Genomic DNA, 12,051 nt, shown 5'->3' with positions numbered 1-12,051 from the left:
TACTTGGTGGCAAAAGTGGTGCAACGTTGGGACATGTTATCTTTGCTTGGTGGCAGAAGTGGTGTGCAACGTTGGGACATGTTATCTTTGCTTGGTGGCAGAAGTGGTGCAACGTTGGGACATGTTATCTTTACTTGGTGGCAGAAGTGGTGCAACGTTGGGACATGTTATCTTTGCTTGGTGGCAGATGTGGTGCAACGTTGGGACATGTTATCTTTGCTTGGTGGCAGAAGTGGTGCAACGTTGGGACATGTTATCTTTGCTTGGTGGCAGAAGTGGTGCAACGTTGGGACATGTTATCTTTACTTGGTGGCAGAAGTGGTGCAACGTTGGGACATGTTATCTTTGCTTGGTGGCAGAAGTGGTGCAACGTTGGGACATGTTATCTTTACTTGGTGGCAGAAGTGGTGCAACGTTGGGACATGTTATCTTTGCTTGGTGGCAGAAGTGGTGCAACGTTGGGACATGTTATCTTTGCTTGGTGGCAGAAGTGGTGCAACGTTGGGACATGTTATCTTTACTTGGTGGCAGAAGTGGTGCAACGTTGGGACATGTTATCTTTGCTTGGTGGCAGAAGTGGTGCAACGTTGGGACATGTTATCTTTGCTTGGTGGCAGAAGTGGTGCAATGTTGAGACAGGTTATCTTTCGTGGCGGGCAGAAGTTGCGAAGTGGTGCAACGTTGGGAAATGTTATCTTTGCTTGGTGGCAGAAGTGGTGCAATGTTGAGACAGGTTATCTTTAGTTGGCGGAGAAGTGGTGCAACGTTGGGACATGTTATCTTTGCTTGGTGGCAGAAGTGGTGCAACGTTGGGACATGTTATCTTTGCTTGGTGGCAGAAGTGGTGCAACGTTGGGACATGTTATCTTTACTTGGTGGCAGAAGTGGTGCAACGTTGGGACATGTTATCTTTACTTGGTGGCAGAAGTGGTGCAACGTTGGGACATGTTATCTTTACTTGGTGGCAGAAGTGGTGCAACGTTGGGACATGTTATCTTTATTTGGTGGCAGAAGTGGTGCAACGTTGGGACATGTTATCTTTGCTTGGTGGCAGAAGTGGTGCAACGTTGGGACATGTTATCTTTACTTGGTGGCAGAAGTGGTGCAACGTTGAGACAGGTTATCTTTAGTTGGCGGAGAAGTGGTGCAACGACGGGGACATGTTATCTTTGCTTGGTGGCAGAAGTGGTGTGCAATGTTGGGACAGGTTATCTTTACTTGGTGGCAGAAGTGGTGCAACGTTGGGACATGTTATCTTTGCTTGGTGGCAGAAGTGGTGTGCACGTTTGGGACATGTTATCTTTACTTGGTGGCAGAAGTGGTCAGAAGTGGTGCAACGTTGGGACATGTATCTTTACTTGGTGGCAGAAGTGGTGCAACGTTGGGACATGTTATCTTTGCTTGGTGGCAGAAGTGGTGCAACGTTGACAGTTATCTTTACTTGGTGGCAGAAGTGGTGCAACGTTGAGACAGTTTACCTTTACTTGGTGGCAGAAGTGGTGCAACGTTGGGACATGTTATCTTTGCTTGGTGGCAGAAGTGGTGCAACGTTGGGACATGTTATCTTTGCTTGGTGGCAGAAGTGGTGCAACGTTGGGACATGTTATCTTGTGGTGGCAGAAGTGGTGCAACGTTGGGACATGTTATCTTTGCTTGGTGGCAGAAGTGGTGCAACGTTGGGACATGTTATCTTTGCTTGGTGGCAGAAGTGGTGCAACGTTGGGACATGTTATCTTTGCTTGGTGGCAGAAGTGGTGCAACGTGGGACATGTTATCTTTGCTTGGTGGCAGAAGTGGTGCAACGTTGGGACATGTTATCTTTACTTGGTGGCAGAAGTGGTGCAACGTTGGGACATGTTATCTTTGCTTGGTGGCAGAAGTGGTGCAACGTTGGGACATGTTATCTTTCCTTGGTGGCAGAAGTGGTGCAACGTTGAGACATGTTATCTTTACTTGGTGGCAGAAGTGGTGCAACGTTGGGACATGTTATCTTTGCTTGGTGGCAGAAGTGGTGCAACGTTGGGACATGTTATCTTTGCTTGGTGGCAGAAGTGGTGCAACGTTGAGACAGTTTACCTTTACTTGGTGGCAGAAGTGGTGCAACGTTGAGACAGTTTACCTTTACTTGGTGGCAGAAGTGGTGCAACGTTGGGACATGTTATCTTTGCTTGGTGGCAGAAGTGGTGCAACGTTGGGACATGTTATCTTTGTTTGGTGGCAGAAGTGGTGCAACGTTGAGACGTTATCTTTGCTTGGTGGCAGAAGTGGTGCAACGTTGGGACAGGTTATCTTTACTTGGTGGCAGAAGTGGTGCAACGTTGGGACATGTTATCTTTGCTTGGTGGCAGAAGTGGTGCAACGTTGGGACATGTTATCTTTACTTGGTGGCAGAAGTGGTGCAACGTTGGGACATGTTATTTTTGCTTGGTGGCAGAAGTGGTGCAACGTTGAGACATGTTATCTTTACTTGGTGGCAGAAGTGGTGCAACGTTGGGACATGTTATCTTTACTTGGTGGCAGAAGTGGTGCAACGTTGGGACATGTTATCTTTACTTGGTGGCAGAAGTGGTGCAACGTTGGGACATGTTATCTTTACTTGGTGGCAGAAGTGGTGCAACGTTGAGACATGTTATCTTTACTTGGTGGCAGAAGTGGTGCAACGTTGGGACATGTTATCTTTACTTGGTGGCAGAAGTGGTGCAACGTTGAGACATGTTATCTTTACTTGGTGGCAGAAGTGGTGCAACGTTGGGACATGTTATCTTTACTTGGTGGCAGAAGTGGTGGTGCAACGTTGAGATATGTTATCTTTACTTGTGGCAGAAGTGGTGCAACGTTGAGACAGTTTACCTTTACTTGGTGGCAGAAGTGGTTGCAACGTGGGACATGTTATCTTGTGGTGGCAGAAGTGGTGCAACGTTGGGACATGTTATCTTTGCTTGGTGGCAGAAGTGGTGCAACGTTGGGACATGTTATCTTTGCTTGGTGGCAGAAGTGGTGCAACGTTGAGACATGTTATCTTTGCTTGGTGGCAGAAGTGGTGCAACGTTGAGACAGTTTACCTTTACTTGGTGGCAGAAGTGGTGCAACGTTGGGACATGTTATCTTTACTTGGTGGCAGAAGTGGTGCAACGTTGGGACATGTTATCTTTACTTGGTGGCAGAAGTGGTGCAACGTTGAGACAGTTTACCTTTACTTGGTGGCAGAAGTGGTGCAACGTTGGGACAGTTTACCTTTACTTGGTGGCAGAAGTGGTGCAACGTTGGGACATGTTATCTTTGTTTGGTGGCAGAAGTGGTGCAACGTTGGGACATGTTATCTTTGCTTGGTGGCAGAAGTGGTGCAACGTTGTGGGAACTGTTAGCTTTGCTTGGTGGCAGAAGTGGTGCAACGTTGGGACATGTTATCTTTACTTGGTGGCAGAAGTGGTGCAACGTTGAGACAAGTTACCTTTACTTGGTGGTGGAAGATGGTGCAACGTTGGGACATGTTATCTTGATTTGGTGGCAGAAGTGGTGCAACGTTGGGATGTTATCTTTACTGGTGGCAGAAGTGGTTGCAACGTTGGGACATGTTATCTTACTTGGTGGCAGAAGTGGTTGCAACGTTGGGACATGTTATCTTTACTTGGTGGCAGAAGTGGTGCAACGTTGGGACATGTATCTTTGCTTGGTGGCAGAAGTGGTGGCAACGTTGGGACATGTTATCTTTACTTGGTGGCAGAAGTGGTGCAACGTTGGGACATGTTATCTTTACTTGGTGGCAGAAGTGTGTGCAACGTTGGGACATTTTATCTTTGCTTCGGTGGCAGAGTGGTGTGCAAGTAACGTTGGGACATGTTATCTTTGCTTGGTGGCAGAAGTGTGTGCAACGTTGGGACATGTTATCTTACTTGGTGGCAGAAGTGGTGCAACGTTGGGACATGTTATCTTACTTGGTGGCAGAAGTGGGAGAAGTTGGTGCAACGTTGAGACATGTTATCTTTACTTGGTGGCAGAAGTGGTGCAACGTTGGGACATGTTATCTTTACTTGGTGGCAAAAGTGGTGGTGCAACGTTGGGACATGTTATCTTTGTTGGTGGCAGAAGTGGTGCAACGTTGGAACATGTTATCTTTGCTTGGTGGCAGAAGTGGTGTGCAACGTTGGACATGTTATCTTTACTTGGTGGCAGCAGAAGTGGTGCAACGTTGGGACATGTTATCTTTGCTTGGTGGCAGATGTGGTGCAACGTTGGGACATGTTATCTTTGCTTGGTGGCAGAAGTCAGAAGTGGTGCAACGTTGGGACATGTTATCTTTGCTTTGCGTGGCAGAAGTGGTGCAACGTTGGGACATGTTATCTTTACTTGGTGGCAGAGTGGGCAACGTTGGGACATGTTATCTTTGCTCGGTGGCAGAAGTGGTGCAACGTTGGGACTGTTATCTTTACTTGGTGGCAGAAGTGGTGCAACGTTGGGACTGTTATCTTTGCTTGGTGGCAGAAGTGGTGCAACGTTGGGACATGTATCTTTGTGGGGCAGAAGTGGTGCAACGTTGGGACATCGTTTATCTTTACTTGGTGGCAGAAGTGCTGCAACGTGGGACATGTTATCTTTGCTTGGTGGCAGAAGTGGTTGCAACGTTGGGACATGTTATCTTTGCTTGGTGGCAGAAGTGGTGCAATGTTGGGACATGTTATCTTTAGTTGGCGGCAGAAGTGGTGCAACGTTGGACATGTTATCTTTGCTTGGTGGCAGAAGTGGTGCAACGTTGGGACATGTTATCTTTGCTTGTGGCAGAAGTGTGCACGTTGACATGTTATCTTTGCTTGGTGGAGAAGTGGTGCAACGTTGGGACATGTTATCTTTACTTGGTGGCAGAAGTGGTGCAACGTTGGGCATGTTATCTTTGCTTGTTGTGCAGAAGTGGTGCACGTTGTAAGGTTATCTTTAGTTGGCGGAGAATGGTGCAACGTTGGGACATGTTATCTTTGCTTGGTGGCAGAAGTGGTGCAATGTTTGAGACAGGTTATCTTTAGTTGGCGGAGAAGTGGTGGCAACGTTGGACATGTTATCTTTGCTTGGTGGCAGAAGTGGTGCAACGTTGGGACTGTTATCTTTGCTTGGTGGCAGAAGTGGTGCAGACGTTGGGACATGTTATCTTTACTTGGTGGCAGAAGTGGTGCAACTTGGGACATGTTATCTTTCTTGGTGGCAGAAGTGGTGCACGTTGGGACTGTTATCTTTACTTGGTGGCAGAAGTGGTGCAACGTTGGGACATGTATCTTTACTTTGTGGCAGAAGTGGTGCAACGTTGGGACATGTTATCTTTGCTTGGTGGCAGAAGTGGTGCAACGTTGGGACATGTTATCTTTGCTTGGTGGCAGAAGTGGTGCAACGTTGAGACAGGTTATCTTTTAGTTGCGAGAAGTGGTGCAACGTTGGGACATGTTATCTTTGCTTGGTGGCAGAAGTGGTGCAACGTTGAGACAGGTTATCTTTTACTTGTGGCAGAAGTGGTGCAACGTTGGACATGTTATCTTTGCTTGGTGCAAAGTGGTGCAACGTTTGGGATGTTAATCTTTAGTTGGTGGCAGAAGTGGTGCAACGTTGGGCATGTTATCTTTACTTGGTGGCCAGAAGTGGTGCAACGTGGTGGACATGTTATCTTTGCTTGGTGGCAGAAGTGGTGCAACGTTGGACTGTTATCTTTGCTTGGTGGCAAGAAGTGGTGCAACGTTGGGACATGTTATCTTTTACTTGTGCAGAAGTGGTGCAACGTGGGACATTTATCTTTGCTTGTGGCAGAAGTGGTGCACGTTTGGGACATGTTATCTTTGCTTGGTGGCAGAATTGGTGCAACGTTGAGACATGTTATCTTTACTTGGTGGCAGAAGTGGTGCAACGTTGGGACATGTGATCTTTGCTTGGTGGCAGAAGTGGTGCAACGTTGGGACATGTTATCTTTACTTGGTGGCAGAAGTGGTGCAACGTTTGTTGAGACATGTTATCTTTACTGGTGGCAGAAGTGGTGGCAACGTTGGGAGAATGTTATCTTTACTTGGTGGCAGAAGTGGTGCAACGTTGGGACATGTTATCTTTACTTGGTGGCAGAAGTGGTGCAACGTTGAGACATGTTATCTTTACTTGGTGGCAGAAGTGGTGCAACGTTGAGACAGTTTACCTTTACTTGGTGGCAGAAGTGGTGCAACGTTGGGACATGTTATCTTTGCTTGGTGGCAGAAGTGGTGCAACGTTGGGACATGTTATCTTTGCTTGGTGGCAGAAGTGGTGCAACGTTGGGACATGTTATCTTTGCTTGGTGGCAGAAGTGGTGCAACGTTGAGACATGTTATCTTTGCTTGGTGGCAGAAGTGGTGCAACGTGTGAGACAGTTATCTTTACTTGGTGGCAGAAGTGGTGTGCAACGTTGGGACATGTTATCTTTACTTGGTGGCAGAAGTGGTGCAACGTTGGGACATGTTATCTTTACTTGGTGGCAGAAGTGGTGCAACGTTGAGACAGTTTACCTTTACTTGGTGGCAGAAGTGGTGCAACGTTGGGACAGTTTACCTTTACTTGGTGGCAGAAGTGGTGCAACGTTGGGACATGTTATCTTTGTTTGGTGGCAGAAGTGGTGCAACGTTGGGACATGTTATCTTTGCTTGGTGGCAGAAGTGGTGCAACGTTGGGACATGTTATCTTTGCTTGGTGGCAGAAGTGGTGCAACGTTGGGACATGTTATCTTTGCTTGGTGGCAGAAGTGGTGCAACGTTGAGACAGTTTACCTTTACTTGGTGGCAGAATTGGTGCAACGTTGGGACATGTTATCTTTGCTTGGTGGCAGAAGTGGTGCAACGTTGGGAATGTTATCTTTACTTGGTGGCAGAAGTGGTGCAACGTTGGGACATGTTATCTTTACTTGGTGGCAGAAGTGGTGCAACGTTGGGACATGTTATCTTTACTTGGTGGCAGAAGTGGTGCAACGTTGGGACATGTTATCTTGCTTGGTGGCAGAAGTGGTGTGCAACGTTGGGACATGTTATCTTTACTTGGTGGCAGAAGTGGTGTGCAACGTTGGGACATGTTATCTTTACTTGGTGGCAGAAGTGGTGCAACGTTGGGACATGTTATCTTTGCTTGGTGGCAGAAGTGGTGCAACGTTGGGACATGTTATCTTTGCTTGGTGGCAGAAGTGGTGCAACGTTGGGACATGTTATCTTTACTTGGTGGCAGAAGTGGTGCAACGTTGGGACATGTTATCTTTACTTGGTGGCAGAAGTGGTGCAACGTTGGGACATGTTATCTTTACTTGGTGGCAGAAGTGGTGCAACGTTGGGACATGTTATCTTTACTTGGTGGCAGAAGTGGTGCAACGTTGGGACATGTTATCTTTACTTGGTGGCAAAAGTGGTGCAACGTTGGGACATGTTATCTTTGCTTGGTGGCAGAAGTGGTGCAACGTTGGGACATGTTATCTTTGCTTGGTGGCAGAAGTGGTGCAACGTTGGGACATGTTATCTTTACTTGGTGGCAGAAGTGGTGCAACGTTGGGACATGTTATCTTTGCTTGGTGGCAGATGTGGTGCAACGTTGGGACATGTTATCTTTGCTTGGTGGCAGAAGTGGTGCAACGTTGGGACATGTTATCTTTGCTTGGTGGCAGAAGTGGTGCAACGTTGGGACATGTTATCTTTACTTGGTGGCAGAAGTGGTGTGCGTGGCAACGTTGGGACATGTTATCTTTGCGTGCACCACTGGTGGGAAGAAGTGGTTGGTGCAACGTTGGGACATGTTATCTTTACTTGGTGGCAGAAGTGGTGCAACGTTGGGACATGTTATCTTTGCTTGGTGGCAGAAGTGGTGCAACGTTGGGACATGTTATCTTTGCTTGGTGGCAGAAGTGGTGCAACGTTGGGACATGTTATCTTTACTTGGTGGCAGAAGTGGTGCAACGTTGGGACATGTTATCTTTGCTTGGTGGCAGAAGTGGTGCAACGTTGGGACATGTTATCTTTGCTTGGTGGCAGAAGTGGTGCAATGTTGAGACAGGTTATCTTTAGTTGGCGGAGAAGTGGTGCAACGTTGGGACATGTTATCTTTGCTTGGTGGCAGAAGTGGTGCAATGTTGAGACAGGTTATCTTTAGTTGGCGGAGAAGTGGTGCAACGTTGGGACATGTTATCTTTGCTTGGTGGCAGAAGTGGTGCAACGTTGGGACATGTTATCTTTGCTTGGTGGCAGAAGTGGTGCAACGTTGGGACATGTTATCTTTGCTTGGTGGCAGAAGTGGTGCAACGTTGAGACAGTTACCTTTACTTGGTGGCAGAATTGGTGCAACGTTGGGACATGTTATGTGTGCTTGGTGGCAGAAGTGGTTGCAAAGTTGGGACATGTTATCTTACTGGTGGCAGAAGTGGTGTGCAACGTTGGGACATGTTATCTTTACTTGGTGGCAGAAGTGTTGCAACGTTGGGACATGTTTCTTTACTTGGTGGCAGAAGTGGTGCAACGTTGGGACATGTTATCTTTGCTTGGTGGCAAGAAGAGAAGTGTGCAACGTTGGGACATGTTATCTTTACTTGGTGGCAGAAGTGGTGCAACGTTGAGACATGTTATCTTTACTTGGTGGCAGAAGTGGTGCAACGTTGGGACATGTTATCTTTGCTTGGTGGCAGAAGTGGTGCAACGTTGGGACATGTTATCTTTGCTTGGTGGCAGAAGTGGTGCAACGTTGGGACATGTTATCTTTACTTGGTGGCAGAAGTGGTGCAACGTTGGGACATGTTATCTTTACTTGGTGGCAGAAGTGGTGCAACGTTGGGACATGTTATCTTTACTTGGTGGCAGAAGTGGTGCAACGTTGGGACATGTTATCTTTACTTGGTGGCAAAAGTGGTGTGCACGTTGGGACATGTTATCTTTGCTTGGTGGCAGAAGTGGTGCAACGTTTGGGACATGTTATCTTTGTTGGTGGCAGAAGTGGTGCAACGTTGGGACATGTTATCTTTACTTGGGGGCAGAAGTGGTGCAACGTTGGGACATGTTATCTTTGCTTGGTGGCAGAGATGTGGTGGCAACGTTGGGACATGTTATCTTTGCTTGGTGGAGCAGAAGTGGTGCAACGTTGGGACATGTTATCTTTACTTGGTGGCAGAAGTGGTGCAACGTTGGGACATGTTATCTTTACTTGGTGGCAGAAGTGGTGCAACGTTGGGACATGTTATCTTACTTGGTGGCAGAAGTGGTGCAACGTTGGGACATTGTATCTTTACTTGGTGGCAAAAGTGGTGCAACGTTTGGGACATGTTATCTTTGCTTGGTGGCAGAAGTGGTGCAACGTTGGGACATGTTATCTTACTTGGTGGCAGAAGTGGTGCAACGTTGGGACATGTTATCTTTGCTTGGTGGCAGAAGTGGTGCAACGTTGGGACATGTTATCTTTGCTTGGTGGCAGATGGAAGTGTGGGCAAAGTTGGACATGTTATCTTTGCTTGGTGGCAGAAGTGGTGCAACGTTGGAGACATGTTATCTTTGCTTGGTGGCAGAAGTGGTGCAACGTTGGGACATGTTATCTTTCTTGGTGGCAGAAGTGGTTGCAACGTTGGGACATGTTATCTTTGCTTGGTGGCAGAAGTGGTGCAACGTTGGGACATGTTATCTTTGCTTGGTGGCAGAAGTGGTGCAACGTTGGGACATGTTATCTTTACTTGGTGGCAGAAGTGGTGCAACGTTGGGACATGTTATCTTTGCTTGGTGGCAGAAGTGGTGCAACGTTGGGGCATGTTATCTTTGCTTGGTGGCAGAAGTGGTGCAACGTTGGGACAGGTTATCTTTAGTTGGCGTGGAAGAAGTGGTGCAACGTTGGGACATGTTATCTTTGCTTGGTGGCAGAAGTGGTGCAATTTGGGACAGGTTATCTTTAGTTGGTGGCAGAAGTGGTGCAACGTTGGGACATGTTATCTTTGCTTGGTGGCAGAAGTGGTGCAACGTTGGACATGTTATCTTTGCTTGGTGGCAGAAGTGGTGCAACGTTGGGACATGTTATCTTTACTTGGTGGCAGAAGTGGTGCAACGTTGGGACATGTTATCTTTACTTGGTGGCAGAAGTGGTGCAACGTTGGGACATGTTATCTTTACTTGGTGGCAGAAGTGGTGCAACGTTGGGACATTTTATCTTTACTTGGTGGCAGAAGTGGTGCAACGTTGGGACATGTTATCTTTGCTTGGTGGCAGAAGTGGTGCAACGTTGGGACATGTTATCTTTACTTGGTGGCAGAAGTGGTGCAATGTTGAGACAGGTTATCTTTAGTTGGCGGAGAAGTGGTGCAACGTTGGGACATGTTATCTTTGCTTGGTGGCAGAAGTGGTGCAATGTTGAGACAGGTTATCTTTAGTTGGCGGAGAAGTGGTGCAACGTTGGGACATGTTATCTTTGCTTGGTGGCAGAAGTGGTGCAACGTTCGGACATGTTATCTTTGCTTGGTGGCAGAAGTGGTGCAACGTTGGGACATGTTATCTTTACTTGGTGGCAGAAGTGGTGCAACGTTGGGACATGTTATCTTTACTTGGTGGCAGAAGTGGTGCATCGTTGGGACATGTTATCTTTACTTGGTGGCAAGTAGAAGTGGTGCGACGTTGGGACATTTTATCTTTACTTGGTGGCAGAAGTGGTGCAACGTGGGGACATGTTATCTTTGCTTGGTGGCAGAAGTGGTGCAACGTTGGGACATGTTATCGTTACTTGGTGGCAGAAGTGGTGCAATGTTGAGACAGGTTATCTTTAGTTGGGGAGGAAGTGGTTGCAACGTTGGGACATGTTATCTTTGCTTGGTGGCAGAAGTGGTGCAATGTTGAGACAGGTTATCTTTATTGGTGGCAGGCCAGAGAAGTGTGTGCAACGTTGGGACATGTTATCTCTGCTTGGTGACAGAAGTGGTGCAACGTTGGGACATGTTATCTTTACTTGGTGGCAAAATTGGTGCAACGTTGGGACATGTTATCTTTACTTGGTGGCAGAAGTGGTGCAACGTTGGGACATGTTATCTTTACTTGGTGGCAGAAGTGGTGCAACGTTGGGACATGTTATCTTTGCTTGGTGGCAGAAGTGGTGCAACGTTGGGACATGTTATCTTTACTTGGTGGCAGAAGTGGTGCGACTTTGGGACATGTTATCTTTGCTTGGTGGCAGAAGTGGTGCGACGTTGGGACATGTTATCTTTACTTGGTGGCAGAAGTGGTGCAACGTTGGGACATGTTATCTTTGCTTGGTGGCAGAAGTGGTGCAACGTTGGGACATGTTATCTTTGCTTGGTGGCAAAAGTGGTGCGACGTTGAGACAGGTTATCTTTAGTTGGCGGAGAAGTGGTGCGACGTTGAGACATGTTATCTTTGCTTGGTGGCAAAAGTGGTGCAACGTTGAGACAGGTTATCTTTAGTTGGCGGAGAAGTGGTGCGACGTTGAGACATGTTATCTTTGCTTGGTGGCAAAAGTTGTGCGACGTTGAGACAGGTATCTTTAGGTTGGCGGAGAAGTGGTGCGACGTTGAGACATGTTATCTTTGCCTGGTGGCAGAAGTGGTGCAACGTTGGACATGTTATCTTTGGGTGGCAAAAGTGGTGCAACGTTGAGACATGTTATCTTTGCTTGGTGGCAAAAGTGGTGCAACGTTGAGACAGGTTATCTTTAGTTGGCGGAGAAGTGGTGCGACGTTGGGACATGTTATCTTTGCTTGGTGGCAAAAGTGGTGCAACGTTGGAACAGGTTATCTTTAGGTGGAGAAGTGGTGCGACGTTGAGACATGTTATCTTTGCTTGGTGGCAAAAGTGGTGCAACGTTGGGACATGTTATCTTTGCTTGGTGGCAAAAGTGGTGCAACGTTGAGACAGGTTATCTTTAGTTGGCGGAGAAGTGGTGCGACGTTGGGACATGTTATCTTTGCTTGGTGGCAGAAGTGGTGCAACGTTGGGACATGTTATCTTTGCTTGGTGGCAAAAGTGGTGCAACGTTGAGACAGGTTATCTTTAGTTGGCGGAGAAGTGGTGCGACGTTGAGACATGTTATCTTTGCTTG

The sequence above is a fragment of the Octopus sinensis genome, linkage group LG4, assembly GCF_006345805.1.
Source record: "Octopus sinensis linkage group LG4, ASM634580v1, whole genome shotgun sequence".
Classification (NCBI taxonomy): Eukaryota; Metazoa; Mollusca; class Cephalopoda; order Octopoda; family Octopodidae; genus Octopus; species Octopus sinensis.
Note: the sequence above shows the minus strand (reverse complement) of the source record.